The sequence below is a fragment of the Cebus imitator genome, unplaced genomic scaffold (genome assembly GCF_001604975.1).
Source record: "Cebus imitator isolate Cc_AM_T3 unplaced genomic scaffold, Cebus_imitator-1.0 Scaffold194, whole genome shotgun sequence".
In the NCBI taxonomy this organism is placed as follows: Eukaryota; Metazoa; Chordata; class Mammalia; order Primates; family Cebidae; genus Cebus; species Cebus imitator.
In genome coordinates, this window is record NW_016107509.1 from 3,282,142 (window position 1) to 3,293,999 (window position 11,858).

Consider the following 11,858-nt stretch of genomic DNA (forward strand, 5'->3'; position numbering starts at 1 on the left):
CTGAGACTCCACCTAATGTGGGCTTTGTGCCCAAAACACCAGCAGTTCCAACCTAATAATAAAAATGAGCTGGAAAATCTTAGGTAAAATTCTGTTTCTAATACTAGAGATGAATAATATATTTCCAGGTCAAATATGAGAAGGCATATAGGAAGAAATAGAGGAACTTGACAGCACTCAGGCCTGTTTTGCATTTGTGAAAACTGGTAAACAGAGATATCTGAAATATGCTAGTCAGAATATAGTCTCTGAGATTGTAAAAACTATTATTCTTAAGATGGCCATGTTTTGCTTCTTGGGAGGCAAAGATTAGAAACAGCATGAAGAGGAGGAAGAACAAAGTGGAATACAGTAAGAAAAGGAAGGGAGGAAGGAAACTCTAGGTTTTTCAGAAACAAAGTAAGAATTCAACTCAGCAGAAAGGAAAGTGTGTTTCCAGTCACAATGGCTATTATTAAAAAGACAAAAAATAACAGATGCTGACGGGGTTATGGAGAAAAGGGAACACTTATATGCTGTTGGTGGGAGTGTAAGTTAGTTCAACGATTGTGGAAAGCAATGTGGCAGTTCCTCAATGGGCTAAAAACAGAACAGAACTACCATTCAACACAGCATTCCCATTACTGGGTATATATCCAGAGGAATATGAATCATTCTACCGTAAAAACACATGCATGTGGATGTTTATTACAGCACTATTCACAATAGTGAAGACATGAAATCAACCTAAATGCCCATCATTGGCAGACTGGGTAAAGAAAATGTGGTAGAGATATACCAAGGAATACTACACGGCCATAAAAAACAACAAAATCATGTCTTTTGCAGGAACATTGATGGAGGTCATGATCCTTAGCACACAAATACAGGAACAGAAAACCAAATATTGCATGTTCTTATAAGTGGGAACTAACTGATGAGAACTCATGGACATAAAGAGGGGAACAACAGAATTGGGGCCTACTTGAGGGCAAAGGACGGGAGGAGGGAGAGGATCAGAAAAAATGACTATTGGGTACTCAGCTTAATACCTGTGTTACTAAATAATCTGTACAATAAACCCCCATGACATGAGTTTACCTATATAACAAACCAGCACATGTACCGCAAACCTAAAATAAAAGTTAAAAAATAATAAAAAAGCTAAAGCAATTCCAAGTATGATTTTTAAAATATTTTCACTGTAGCTTCTCGTCACCATAATTTTCAAAAGAATGTCAGAAATAAAATATTTCAGCAACGTCAAAAAATAAGTGTGTTTATATACGACTATTTGTGCTACTCTAGCCACATTTATTTGCAATCTTTTGTCTTTTATTGCTTCATTTAAAAAAGATTTTTATTTTGATAGATTAATAGATCAATAATTACAGTTGAATCAGTTCTGCTATAATGTAAAGTCATTTTTCTTTGCATGAAGTCAAATTTGTAGTATGATTTCAAATGAATATGAAAGATTTTACCATGTCCAGGTGATCTGAGACAAGACATGTCTTTCATCATTTCTGGCTTAACTGGTTGCAAACTCCTACTTTAAAGATACCATTGAACAGACTAAAAAGCTCAGTGTTTGAATATCAGAACTCCAACTCTCCCTCCCCTCCATACACCCACCCACCCCTGCCAATGTTAGAAGAGCACGGAAGCTACTGGAAATCTTTTTAAAGAAGTAACTGTCCTATAATACAAGTTAGCAATGGGAATGGAAGTGCTAAAAACAAAACACAGAGCCCGGAGAAATATTTAGACATGGTTGGCAGGGGAGAGGGAGGAATAAATAAACGATGAAGCCATTGCGGGTGGATGGAGTAATTCTAAAATAACCCTTTCATAAAATTTCTTCATCTACGTTCACAGCATCGCCATCTCTCTACACTTTCCATGGTCGCACCAGACTTTCCTAGGTCCCACACCCAGTGTTCCTACAGCACTTTGTGCCCACTTCATTGTAACATTTAGACATTCAGAACATAGAATTCAATGTGAAGCTACGCTTTACTAGTTGTGTGACCCTAAAGCACTTAAGCTCTAAAACCTTTATCTTCCTCATCTGTAAAATAAAAATGGGATCTACTTCATAGGTTTTTTTGAAATTAAAATTATATAATGCGGGAAAAAGTGATTAGCAAATTGTCTGGCACACACGTCCTCAATAAATGTTACACTACAATTAGTTTTAGCACTTACCACATTGTGTTTTAATCATTGTTTTGTGTGTGTCTCCTACTCTATTTTGAGATCATCTAAGGCCAAGAATGTGCTCTATGCATTTTCGCTAATCTGTAACTAGCATAGTTCCTTGCACATAATACTAGATAAATAAACAAATCAACAAGTATGAATTGAGAATTATGTGAATAAAGAAAGAATTTTTCTCATGTCTAAAAAATCCAGTCTGAGCTATATCTGAGGGTTAAGTAGGATCTATGACCAAAGTTCTCAGAGTTTATTTATTCATTTATTTATTCAACAGACTTCCAAGTTGTAGCTACCACTGGGGCCAGGGTGGGAGTGGTCAGAGGGTATTGGTATCTGCCCTTCTTTGGCCACTTAATCCCTGTAGGCAGTGGAAAGTCATTAAAATGTTTAAACGAAGGGGCAATATAATCAATGAAGAAGAGGCTAGATTGGAGGCCAAAGTGGAAGACTAGAGTAAGAGTAACTAGTTAGCGGGCTAGAGAAAAAGTCCTTGGTTTTGACTAAAGCACAATTCAAGGGAGAAAGATCTAATTCTAAAGACAGTCAACAGACAGAAACTACCAGGCTTGTGACTGATTGAATATAGGAAATGAAGGAGAAAAAAAAATCTAGAAGGCCTCTTTTCAATGTGTAAATAAAGAAACTGTGGAACCTTCATAGAGCCTGGGTATTTTTCTTGAATGCAATGCATTTTTTTAAGTTACAGTATAGTAATATATTTGTTAAATTAGAGAACCCAGGAGTATTATAAAATCTGTATTCAGTGTAGACTGCTTCTGGCCTGTAGACATGCATAATTTGACTTATATAGGGTTTTTTTTTTAACTGTATCATAATAGTTTTTGTCTTCAGATTGGGCAGGAAGCCTCCCAGAGTCTCCTAGTGACCCCCATCCCCTACCATCTTACACCATTAGGCACTGAAGAAGAAAAGTATCCTGATTTTCTCCTCTGCATGCAAATGCATTCCCCAGGCCACTCAGATCAAAGTCATCTCTACTACCTAGACCATACTTACTGTATATTCAACCTTTATGTATGCACCTATGGTGTATTTTTTAAAACTATGTACAGGCCGCGATGTCTAAAAAACATATTTTTCTTTATGCTTTTATAGCTAAATGAAGTTCTGATTTCATGGCACAGTTCACTTGGTGGCAAGCCCTGTAGGCAAGGCTTTCCCTCCTAACCTCTCTTTTCCTTGAAGTTAATTCGACATACTGGAAGACAATGTTGCATCATAGATTGTTTGCATGAGAGTGTTGGGAGAGGAGTAGATGTGAGACTCAGTCATGGTCATCTGCCTTGGAAGCGTCTATTGAGGAAGGTCAATCCTATATGGCCCACAGGCGTGGCCCTTTCCATACACAGGCACCCACTTGGGATATGAGTTCCTACCACATTGTCATCCCAGCTGTGGGCCCCCTTCCAGCCCACCAGCTCTCCATGCTCGCCAGCACTTGTGCCTTCCTCAGAGTATGGGAGAATTGAGGCGATCTTATTGCTTTCGTGCCTTGGTGACACAGGACTCAGGTCACATCCCACTTTGCAGAGTTCCAGTCTGTTTTCAGACTCCATAGCTTATAGGAGGCTCTCATCATCCATCATCCCTCTCCCTTCAGCTCTTGAAGCCGTCTTTTGGTTAGAGACGCCCATCAGCATCTCTGGCTCTTGATTTATATCTAATATGCTCCTCACTCTTCCAATTGAGGAATCTTTTCAATTTTAGTATATGTGCTGCCAAAGTAAGCACCCAGTTGGGGACTAATAATTTACTTGTTTTCACTCAATGCCAATTCTTCAACGCCCACCGTTTAAGTCACTTTCCTGCTCTCAATGTCCAGAAGACCCAGGTTCTTGCAATAACATTCTCTCACCATTTTTTTCAAAGCTATTATCTCTGCCAGAGGCTTCAAGTGTCTACTTGGGAACTCAAAGGCTGGGCACTAAATCATATCTTCCCTTCTGAATTTTTGCAATAAGGGGCATGTGTGGCTAGCCCTAGCTTATCACCAAGATGAGATTAGAAAGGATGGTACAAGAGACATCAGAGAACAAAGCAACTGAAGTTCAATGCAGTATCCTGTCACAGATGCATATTTTGAGAATAAAATTGTCTCATTCTTTTCTTGCCTAGAATCCTCCTCCAAACACATCACACCACACACACACACACACACACACACACACACACACAAAACCAAGATGCTACCAAAAAATATGTGTCCTTGTCATGAAGAGAAGGAAAAGGAACTAATATTATTAAGTGCCCACTCCCCCTGCCAGGCTCTTTGTTAGCTTCTTTTATGTAAATTATTCCTTTCATTTTTGCCAAGAAATAAAAAGAACTTGTTTTCTCATTGTCCCTAAGTGCACCATTGCTCAATGTTCCCTATTCTGCCCATGCAGAGAAATTCTAACATTCACCAGAAAGTCCTTGTGCCAAAGCACTTCCAGATTTTTCTCCACGATTTCATTTCCGTTCTCCTGGTTCAAGTTTGTGGCTGGAATTGGGAGCAGATAGCAGTTATTCCAAAAGGCATAACCAACCCTTTTCCCTAATGATCAGAAAGAGATGAGAGCACACCCAACCCCTGAGGTCAGTTTGGATTCAGGTTAGATTTTGAGGCTATCTCCGAGCCCAGCTGGCATAAACATACCTCATAATTACAAAGCTCGTAGAATTACTAAGCATGTGCTCTGACCCATATGGTTTTCATTCATCCAAAACATATTTAAGTGCCTACTCTACTATGTGCTAGAATGCAAAGAGCATCACATATGCAATATCTACCTTTTGGGAATTCTTAGACTTCCTGTATAGTCCCAGGTGTATCTGTTTCATGTGAAACCAAACCATTAAACAAAAACTTTACACATGCATGTAATTCTTTTCATCCAAACAGTGCCTCCTCACAAGGTATACCAAAGATATTTTTCCACAGACTTTTTTCTCCCACTGAATTAACTAGTTTTCTGATTTAAAAGTAGAGAAATTATCAGTGATTGTGACATGAGGTGATAAAGCCTTTGGCTCTATCTCACCTTCCTTCCACTCTAGAAATATCTAGGTCAGACACCAAGGATAAAAAAACAAGAATGTGTATCCCATATTTTAATCCACAGCAGTCAAAAGGGCCTTGTCTTTGCTGGAGGCAATTCCATGAGACTTTCCAGAATTTCTCCTTTAGAAATCCTACAGTTAGTTTCTCTAAAACCTTTATACATCAATGAATAAATAAACACTGACAGTAAAAATGAAGGATAGGATTGATGTTTATTAATGTCATTGATGTTATTTTAATTTGGGGTTTGCAATAACAGACACTTCCTTTTATTTAAAATAAATGTCAGTTAAGAAAGAGTTGCTGCTCTTCTTTGAGAATCTTGTGGGATTCCATTAATCATGTATAATGATTTATGTCTTTCTTAATGGTCCAAAGAAAATGATTTAGAAACCCATGCCATAATCAATATAGTCTCTTGAGTACTTCTTCCAAGCAACTCCAAAAAATGTCTCTCTCTTTCTAATCTTATTAGTTAACTGATGTTCTTTTTCCCTATTGTTTCACTATGGAAAGTTTTATGTGTAAATGTTTGTTTCACCATTATTTAAAACTTTCATTATGTGTTGTGACTATAAAATAATGAGGCTGACTTTGAATTTTGTTACTATATAATATTTTCTAAATTGTTTTTATTCTTTTTAATAGCAAACATTAAGTAACTTAAAAGAGAGAAGAAGGAAAACACAAATTGTAAAACCAAAATTGGTCAAACTGGGCAAGTTTCAACCTGGTCTGCTGAGAAGATCACAGAGAATTAGAAGCAAAAGGCCCATGTTTGACTTCTGGTTCAGCTTCTTCTTCACTAACAGTCTGCTCATTTGGGGATTCTTTTCCTAATGAGATGGAAAAATCAGCAATTTCCCAGAATTCTTATAGGAATAAAAGAGTTCATTAATAGTATGTAACAGAGCTTAGCACCATCCTGGGAACATGCAATAAGCGTCCCTTCCTGTCCACCTCCATTTCTACCTTTCCTCTTCCTCCTTTCCAGAGCTATGTGCAGATTTCCAGAAGTACAGTATTTTTAAAATTTCAATTCAGAGGAAGAGATATTCTCAACAGAATAATAGGGTTCCCAGCAAGTAGTTGGAGTGTAGGAAGCAACCATCTGAGTGAGTGATGGCATTCAACATGAGGGAAGGCCAGTGCCTGGGCCACAACCACCAGACTGACATTTAGGAATGAGCTCTAATCCCTAGGAGGTGACCTGACAAGAAACAAGGCAGAGTTCCGTCTAGGAGACACTGAGACACTGGAAATAAACCATAATTAGATGAACAAGGATCAAGGCAGAATGCCAGAAATATGTCTTAGAGCACTCCAAATAAAGTGGATGTTAAAGACAAACAGCAATCCACTCACCAGGATTCAAGCACATAGAGGGAAAATTGGGGCCTGGAAATGAGACAGGCGCCCAACAGTAAGAAGTGGAATGCCCCAGTAGCATCAGGCAGGTGGCTAAGTGCTGAGTCCCGCAATATGGGCAGGAACGAGCCTATAGGTGGGAATTCAAGAGCCTAGCCCTAGAGTGAAAATAGAAAACAGTCTAGATCTGAAAAAATATTTCTTCAGATGTTATCAAAAGTCATACAAATAAATTTAAATGGATGCATTCTATGCCTTGTAAGATTTCATTGTGAGAAGTAGAAGGCCACAATGATGGCAGTCGGGTTGTAGGGAAGATGTATTAGTCATATGCTAACAAAACCAACTCTTTTTATATTTATTTTTCATGCAAAGAGAAGATAAGTTTCATAGTGAGGAGATAAATAAAGAGAGATCCTTGGAAGCACTGGAGGTTTTGGAGCTATTTGGCTGGGCAGCATGAGAGAAAGAAATGGAGTTAGCAGTATTTTCTAAATATAAAATGTAGTTTGGGAGAATACACAAGAAAGCACAGAAAGATTATTAAGTACAGTGGATTTTAATTAATTTGTATAAGAGGGACAGAGGAATCAAAATCAGTAGGAAAAGATTTAAGAATCAAGGTAACCCAGACACCAAATGCATAAAATCTGATGAACCCAAGGTAGCACTACCAGAAAAGGAGTCAACTTTAATTTTCTGTAGGACTGAGAGCAACCCTGCATTTGTATAGCAGCTATCATCTTTGAATTCTTCATAATTCCATAAAAGGAAACATATAGGCAGAGGGATGAAAACAATAAATAATGCATTCTACATATTTCTGATGTTAAGAATATTAGCTGAAATTATATTCTAGTCTAATCTTCCATGCATTACAAAGAGCTATGTGCATTTATGTACTAATTGGTCAGTTCAGGAGAAAAAAACACACATTCATGAAAATGGTAATTTTATAGTAGAAGTACTATGCCTGTGAAGAAAAATGACCTCTCTGGAGATGACTTGTAGTGGCTATTTGAGACAGGTAAGCAACTCTTGGTTAAAGGCATAGGATTTTTATGCTATGTATTATTTTAGCCAGGTATGTGAAATAAATTCTGTTGAAACATACTAAGGACTTCCTACTTGGTTTCCTTAAGTGTGTAAACAGAACGTTTATCTGGGTAAGAAGAAAAGGCACTAAACCGGAAATCTGAAAACAAAGATTTTAAATCCAACTCCTATAAACTTAAAAAGTATTATTTTTGTCAAATCATTTAATCTTTCCTTTCTTCAACTCTTTTCATCTCTAAAGTAATGCCATACTACTCTAGTCCTCCACAAACCCTCTAAACTGTAACATTTAATATCTTAACCACCCATTTGACCCCTAGCATATGACGATGTATTAAATATCTTCTACATCTTCAGAGAGAGGTTAAACTTTCCAGAAAATCCATCTTACATAGTGTTAAATGGATGTATTCTATGGCTTTTAAAATCTTATTGTAAGATTTTCACATATTTTTGAAAATAAAAACTCCATAAAGCAAGAGAAAAATTTATTAACTATTTTACACTCTATTAAAAATATAGCTAATGACTTTGATTTTTGTTATGTATAGTGATTCAAAATTTTGCAAACAGATTATTACCAGAATAAATACTGGGATCTGGTGAACACTAAATAAAGATTCTGCTTTCAAGAAAAAGATAAAGTTCCATTAAAAAGGCCTATAAAGTGCATGAACAGATTTTGATATTGTTTTTAAATCATGATAGACTTGCAGCTGGCTGCCAGTGAATGTGGTACATAGCACATACATTTATCTCTCTCACATTTATCTTTTATTTTATTGCTTTAAAAAAGAATTGGGATTTTTAAAAAAGTGTATGCCCTCATTTACACAAAGAAAGAAAGAAAAGACCTCAGATATGTCAACAATATTTTGGAATACTAGAATTGAAATAAACCATAACCAACTGTAAAACAGAGAAAGCTGAAACCTAAGGGCTGAGAGAGGGTAATGCAAAATGCTGAAGGACTCAAGGAAGTAGAAATTGGAACTGGGATAGGAAGAATGATCCACAAGTCTTGGGAAGTCATTTGATCCTTGGCTCCAGTTCATATAGTCAAGTCACTTCCCCTCTCCAACTCCAGCAGAAGGCAAGCTATTTATCCTCTGGAGATCTTGGAAGAAGGTGACTGTGTTCCTGAGAGCAAGATATGGTTCAGTGTTACAGTGAAAGCAGGTAATTTGGGAGAAGTTTGCATCCCCTGCTCTGCTCTCGTTATGCTGGAAGACAGGTTTGTATCCTCCAGGGAAGAAATAGTAGGATTCCTTTTAGCCAGCCAAAAGGAAAGCTGTGGGCTGGAAAAGATCTCCCAGTCTCACCAAGTCACTCTCAGTGAGCCCTATCACTGTGTGCTCTGTTGTGCAATTTTAAGGGCTTCACTCTTGAGGTCAACAGTTGAGGACCACCAGACATTAGAGGAAAGGCTCTAAAAACAGTAGTTCTTGTTTTAAAAATTAATAATAATAAACTTACAGAAATATACAAAACAGCAGGAAAAAATTCATTAAAATATATCATTAAAATCTTCAGAGCTATTACTCCTGGAAATTAAAGATGACTATAATTAAATTGAAAAAAAAAAGAACTGTAATATAATATTGAATAAATCCTTTAAAGCAGAGCAAAAAAACACAAAGAGATAGAAAATAGAGGAAAAAATGTGAGAAAACGGAAAGATCCAACCAGATTACATATCTGAATGATGAGAGCTCCAGAAAGAAAACAAAAGAAATGGAAAAGAATAAATTATTAAATTATTAATTCAAGAAAATTTCACAGAAACAAAAGACATGACTTTGAAGATTGAAAGAACCTACAAGTGCCCAATAAAATAAAAACAAGAACATTCTAAAAGCATCAAATGACAAAAAGGGGGCTACCAATAGCATAGGGAATCCAAATGTTGCCAAACACTGTACCAGTAACCCTCAAGGTGAAAAGCAGGGGAGAAATCTCTTACATTTTTAAGGAAAATTATTTTCAATCTAGAATTTTACATTAAACTAAATATTTAGTCAAGTAGGCAGGTAGAAAACAATGTTATTTGACTTGTTGGTTTTCGAAAATTTTACTTCCTAATATGGTTTGGCTGTGCCCCACCCAAATCTCATTTTGAATTGTAACTCCCACAGTCCCCACATGTTGTGGGTGGGACCTGGTGGAATGTAATTGAATCATGAAGGTGAGTCTTTCCCAAGCTATTCTTGTGAGAGTGAATATGTCTCACAAGATCTGATTGTTTTAAAAAGGAAAGTTTTCCTGCACAAGTTTTCTTCTCTTGTCTGCTGCCATGTGAGACATGCCTACCACCTTCCACCTTCCTGGGCCGCATGGAACTGTAAGTCCAGTAAACCTCTTTCTTTCATAAATTGCCCAGTCTCAAATATGTCTTTATCAGCAGCATGAAAATGGACTAATATACTTTCCTTTTACCTTTTCTCAATAAACTATTAGAGTAGTGTTTCCCAAAGTATGATGTAGACACCTGGGAAGCTCTGAGATTTCATCAGGGAGTCCACAAGGACAAAGCTATTTTCACAAAAATGCTAAGGTGTTACTTGTTTTCTTTGCTCTCATTCTTTCATAAGTGTAGGGTGTAGAGTAGAGTTTTCCTAAGGCTACATAATGTATGGCAATCGTGATAGATTGAAAGGAAAAGCAGATATGACTACCTAGGGTTTTTTTTGTTTTTTTTTTTTTGAGACAGAGTCTCACTCTGTCACCCAGGCTGGAGTGCAGTGGCTTTATCTCAGCTCACTGCGACCTACTTCGCCTGGGTTCAAGTGATTCTTGTGCCTCAGCCTCCCGAGTAGCTGAGATTACAGGCACATGCCATGATGCTCCACTAATTTTTTCGTATTCTTAGTAGAGATGGGGTTTTGCCACATTGACTAGGCTGGTCTTGGACTCCTGGCCTCAAGTAATACACCCACCTTGGCCTCCCAAAGTGCTGGGATTACAGGAGTGAGCTACCGTGCCCAGCTGACAATCTGGCACTTTTTAATTCAACCAGACATTAAAGAGATTTTCCAAAATGTAAAACAATGACACTCCTCTAATTTTTATTGTATTTATGTGAAACATAATTGTATTTACATAAACATGTAATGTGTTCATTATCATTGTTTTTAATTAATTAATATTATTAAATTTTTGTTTTAATTTTACCATATAAAATTAGTAAATATAACTCACTTAATCAAAAGCTCTTTGGGGGCTTCAATAATTTTTAAGAGGGTGAAAGAATCCTGAAACCAAATGGTTGAGAAAGGCTGTTCTAGAGGACGTGCTCCACCAACCAAGAAAAGATGAAGGCATGAAATCTAGGAACAGGGAACCAACAATAAAAAGAGATGAACAGAATTCTTAGCATGACATCCATGCAAGTGGTTAAAAAAAAAAAAAAAAAAGAAAAAATCATCTGTATTCAGATTAAAGTGGAGAGTCTTGAAAAGGAGCACCAGGAAACAAATGTATTGAATATAAAGTATTTGGACATTTGAAAAAGAATAACAATAGGCATGTAACAGATCTAGTGAATCCTGTAACAAACCAGAGTGGCGTTCAATATATCCGACAATTCCATAATATATAAAGATAAAAATAACTTAGAGCAGTGCCAGCATTTAATGTAAAAGGATAAAAGTATGGCCAGGTGCATTGGCTCATGCCTGTAATCCCAGCACTTTGTTAGACCTAGGTGTTGTGGGAGGGACCCGGTGGAATGTAATTGAATCATGGAGATGGGTCTGTCCCATGCTATGCTCATGATAGTGAATATGTCTCACAAGATCTGATTGTTTTAAAAAGGGAAGTTTTCCCGCACAAGTTTTCTTCTCTTGTCTGCTGACATGTGAGACATGCCTACCACCTTTCTCCATGACTGTGAGGCATCCCGGGCCACGTGGAACTGTAAGTCCATAAACATCTTTCTTTTGTAAATTGCCCAGTCTCTAGTATGTCACCTGAGATCAGGAGTTTAAGACCAATCTGGCCAACATGGTGTAACCCCATCTCTACTAACAGTGAGCTGAGGGCCGGGCGCGGTGGCTCAAGCCTGTAATCCCAGCACTTTGGGAGGCCGAGGCGGGTGGATCACGAGGTCAAGAGATCAAGACCATCCTGGTCAACACGGTGAAACCCCGTCTCTACTAAAAATACAAAAAAT